This window comes from Chrysochloris asiatica, unplaced genomic scaffold (assembly GCF_000296735.1).
Source record: "Chrysochloris asiatica unplaced genomic scaffold, ChrAsi1.0 scaffold00029, whole genome shotgun sequence".
NCBI lineage: Eukaryota > Metazoa > Chordata > Mammalia > Afrosoricida > Chrysochloridae > Chrysochloris > Chrysochloris asiatica.
In genome coordinates, this window is record NW_006408547.1 from 24,182,762 (window position 1) to 24,188,110 (window position 5,349).

The 5,349-nt window shown below is 38.8% G+C and overlaps 1 pseudogene; it reads right to left on the reverse strand.

Moving 5' to 3' along the window:
* Nucleotides 1-3,444: 3,444 nt before the first annotated feature.
* LOC102835657 lies at nucleotides 3,445-4,207 on the reverse strand (annotated as a pseudogene).
* Nucleotides 4,208-5,349: the final 1,142 nt, after the last annotated feature.

Below are 5,349 nucleotides of genomic sequence, written 5' to 3' on the forward strand. Positions count from 1 at the left end.
ACAGGGTCGCTATGGGTCGGAACCGACTCCACGGCACATGATAACAACAAAGAGACTAAGATACGAGTGTCGTCGAGAGAACTTGTCTGCAGCCGCCCACTGATAGAGACTTGTTTAAAGATGTTCTGGTTAGAATCAACCTTTGAATACATGAACTGGAAACCCACTAGCAATATTTTTGACTTACCCTTGGATTTATTGAATAAATGAATGAAGATATGTGATACTTTAAATTCATGAAGTAGGAAGTTATGAAAAACACGTGACTATATTTTAAAGGGAAAAGCTTGACATTGTTTTGGCTTCTTTAAAACTTGATTTGCACTGCAGATTTCCATGATGAATTCATTCTTACACAGACACCCTTTAGATCAATTGTGCTCCCCCCACAAGTACAGACCATAAAACCATAATAGGACTTGGTTAACCCTAACATTCCCATATGTCCATCAGACTGTCCTGCCGTGGTGGCTTGCGTGTTGCTAGGACACTAGAAGCTATACTGTGGGTATTTTAAATACCAAGAGGGTCACCCAGGGTGGACAAGTTCATCAGAGCTTCCAGACTTAAGCCTCAGCTAAGAAGGAGAAACAGGTCATCCACTTCCTAGGGATTCGCCCTGAAAGCCATATGAATCCTATCAAAACACTGTCTGATATGGAGCTAGAAAATAGGCCCCTCAGGTTGCAAGGCATTCAAACTACAAGTGGGTAACAGCTGCCTCCTCAAAGTACACTCAGCCTTAATGATATGAATGAGGAAAGCTTTTACGGTCTTCATTCATTGATGGGGCCCATCTCAGAATGGGAAGAAACAGCTGCAAATATCCATTAATATTTGGAACATGAAATATCTGCAGCATGTGTCTAAGAAAATTGGAAGTTGCAAAAAATGATATGGAATGCATAGCATCAGATATCCTAGGCATTAGTGAGCTGAAATGGACAGGTGTTGGCCATTTTGAATCTGACTATCATGTGCTGAGAATGACAAATTCAAGAGGAAAAGCGTCAGATTCATTGTCAAAAAGAACATTTCAAGATCTAACTTGAATACAATGCTGTCTGTGATAGAATCTCTATATGCCTACAAAGAAGATGAGTTAATATAACAAAAAAAATTATTTAAATTTTTGCACCAACCACCAAAGCCAACAATGAAGAAATTGAAAAATTCTGCCAACTTCTACAGTGTGAAAGTGATCAAATATGCAATTAAGATGCATTGATAATTGCTGGTGATTGGAATAAAAAAATTGACAATAGAGGAGAGATCAATAGTTGGAAAATATGGCCTTGTTTCTAGAATTGACGCTGAAGATCGGATGGCTATTCAGGTGGAGCCCACCAGATGGCGTACACAGTAGTCAAATTGGCTACATCTGTGGGAAGAGACGATGTCAAAGCTCAATATCATCAGCTAAAACACGGATAGAGGCAGATTGTGGAAAAGATCATCAATTGCTCATATGTAAGTTCAGGCTGAAGATGAAGAAAATGAAAACCAGTCCACGAGAGCCAAAATATGACCTTGAGTATTGTTGTTGTTAGGTGCCATCAAGTTGGTACTGACTCATAGCGACCTTATGCACAGCAGAACAAAACACTGCCCAATCCTGGGCCAACCTCACTATCATTGCCACGCTTGAGCCCATTGATGCTACCATTTTGCCAATATACCACCTTAATTTAAAGACCACCTCAAAGACAGATACGGTGCATAAGATACAAATGACCAAAGACCAGAAAAGTTACAGGTTGTTATCAACAACATCATACACAAAGAAAGCAAAAGCTTATTAAAAAGATAGAAACAAAAGACAAAAATTGATGCAAGAAGAAACTCTGAAACACACTCCTGAGCATAGAGAAGCTGAAGTGACTGGAGGAAATGATGAAGCAAAGGAGCTGAACAGAAGACTTCATAAGGCAGACCTAGAAGACAAAGTAACGTATTACAGTGAAAGATACAAAGACCTGACTTAGAAAACCAATATGAAGAACACGCTCAGCATTTTGCACATTGGAAGAACTGAAGAACAAATTCAAGACTCGACTTGAAATATTGAAAGATTCTATGGGCAAAATCCACCACTCATCTATCAGTTTGTCATACTGTGGTGGCTTACATGTTGCTGTGATGCTGGATGCTATACTAAGGGTATTTTAAATACCACGAGGGTCACCCATGGTAAAGTTTCAGCAGAGTTTATGGACTAAGACAGTCTAGGAAAGAGAGGAGGACAACTTCTGAATGTTTAACCACTGAAAACCTTATGAATTACAGCAGAGCATTGTCACATAGAGTGCCAGATGATGAAAACTTTATGAATAACACCAGAACACTGTCAGATATGGTGCCAGAAGATGAGCCACTCAGGTTGAAAGACACTTAAAATGCAACTAGGGAAGAGCTGCCTCCTCAACGTAGAGTCCACATTAGGATGTGAATGGAGGAAAGCTTTTGAGAGTTTGCATTTGTTGATGGGCACAACTCAAAAAGAAACAGCTGCAAACATCTATTAATAAACTGGAACATGGAATGTACTAAGTATGAATCTAAGAAAGTGGGAAGTTGTCAAAATTAAATTAAATGGAAGATCAATATCCTAGGCCTTAGTGAGCTGAAATAGACTGATATTGGCCATATTGAATCAGGCAACCACATGGTTTACTATGCTGGGAATGACAAATTGAAGAGGAATGGCATCACATTCACCCATCAAAAAGAACATTTCAAGGTCGGTCTTGAAACACAACATTGTCTGAGATAGGATAAAATCCATACGCCTACAAGGAAGACCAGTTAATACCACTATTATTCAAATTTATGCACCAACCACTAAAGCCAGTAAGGATGAAATTGAAGAATTCTCTCAACTTCAGTCTGAAATTGATCCATGCAATCAAGATATATTGGTAATTACTGCTGATTGGAATACAAAATTGGAAACAAAAAGGAAGGATCAGTAGTTGGAAATTATAGCCTTGATGATAAAAAAGATGCAGGAGATCATATAACAGAATTTTGCAAGGCCAATGACTTATTCATTGAAAATACCCATTTTTAAAAAATATACATCATTTTATTACAAATTAAAAACAAAATGCAACATCCTAAAAACCCCAAAGTTTATTATTGAAACTAATTTCTAGGAGTTCACTGTGCTACCATACACATGCTGAGAATTTAAAGAACCATTAGATATTTAGAAACATTCACCATCAGAAGCTTTCAAATTTATTTGGATGTAGGAGCCCCTCAGAAAGCTACAACCTGCATTTAAAAAAGTATTTTCTCTATGAAGAATCTTATCAGCTATGCAAAATCCTGTACAGTTTTTAATACTGAAGCTAATATTGAGCTGCACTTGAATTCACATTCTTAGGTAAACAATTGCCTGAACACACATGCACACTCCACACATTATTGCAAGATAGGCGCTTATTCTTTATCTTCATCTTCTTCCTCATCATCTTAATCTTCTCCTTCCTCCCATCTTCTGGTTTCTTTTTTGAACCTGTTGGCCTGCCAGGACACTTTTGTCTGGCTTCACTTTTGCCTTGGACACATGCGGCAATATCCTTTTCCTATTTCTCCTTTAGCTTGTTTACTTTCTGCTCATATGGTTGTTTATTTTTGGCTGATTGTTCAGACCACATTTCACCCAATTTTTTTGCAGTATCCCCAATGGATAGGCACGGGTGCTCACTTTTGGTCTTTGGGCGATGTTTAGAGTGAAACAGGAAGGCAGATGGCGGTCTCTTAGGGGCATCGAAATCTTTTTCCTTTCCTTTCTTAGCACCTTTGGGAGGCACGTGATTTTTCATCTTGTCATAGCAAGCTTTGTCACTTTTTGCCTTATCTTCAAACTTCAACTTTTCCTTTGCGGACATGGTCTTCCATCTCTTGGACCACTTCTTGGAGAACTCGGGGAAGTTGACAGATGAGTCTGGGTTTTTCTTCTTGTGCTGTTCCTGACATGTCTGCATGAAGAAGGTGTACAAGAACATCTTGCCCCATGGCTTGTTGGGGTCTCCTTTGCCCACCTGGAGGCACAGCGCCTGGTGCGAATCAACAAGCTCTTCCTTAGAGTCACGCCAAGAGACTGGATTCAGCTGAGACCCTTACTCCCAAGGACTCCAGTATGAACTGGTTTCTCCTGAAAATACCCTTTTACAATATCATAAACAGCATCTACACACATGGTCCTCACCAGATGGAATACACAGAAATCAAATTGACTACATATGTGAAATGCAGGTACAGATAGTGAAAAAGCTCCATAAAGTCAAGGGCAGACGTGGAACAGACCATCAATTGCTCATATTCAAGTTCAGGCTGAAGCTGAAGAAAATGAAAACAAGTCCATAAGAACAAAAATATGACCTTGAATATATCCCACCTGAATTTAGAGACCATCTCAAGAACAGATTTGATGCATTAGACACTAATGACCAAAGACCAGAAGAGTTGTGGGATGACATCAAGAACATCCATACAGGAAGAAAGCAGAAGGTCATTTAAAAGACAGTAAAGAAGGAAAAGGTCAAAATAGATGGCAGAAGAGACTCAGAAACTTGCTCTTGAGCTTAGAGATCAACAGGGAGCTGCCAGAAATTCAAGCCAGATTCAGAAGAGGATGTGGAATGAAGGGTATTATTGCTGACGTCTGATGGATCTTGACTGAAAGCAGAGAATACCAGAAAAACGTTTGCTTGTATTTTATTGACTATGCAAACACATGACTGTGTAGATCATGATGAGTTGTGAATAAGATTGCAAAGAATGCGTATTCCAGAACACTTAATTGTGTTCCTGACATAGACTGAGAGGGTATGTTCCAACAGAAAAAGGCAATACTGAATGTTCGAAAATCAGGAAAGCTGTGTGCCAGGGTTGTATCCATTCACCATATGAATTCAATCTGTTATTTGCTAAACAAATAATCCCAGAAAATGGATTATATGAAGAAGAAAGTAGCATCACGGTTGGAAAAAGACCCATGAACAACCTGCAATATGTAGATGATACAGCCTTCCTTACTGGAAGTGAAGAGGACTTAAAATACTTACTGATGAAGATCACAGACCAGTTTTCATTATGGGTTGGAACTCAATGTAAAGAAAACAAAAATCCTCACCACTGGACCAATAAATAACATAATAATAAATGGAGGAAAGATTGAAGTTGTCAAAGACTTCATAATCAACACTCATCAAGCAGCAATCAAGAAATCAAACAACATATTGCATTAGGCAAATCTGCTTCACAAGACCTCTTTAAAGCATTCAAGAGCAAAGATATCAGTTTGAAGACTAAGGTGTGCCTGACTCAAACCATGATATT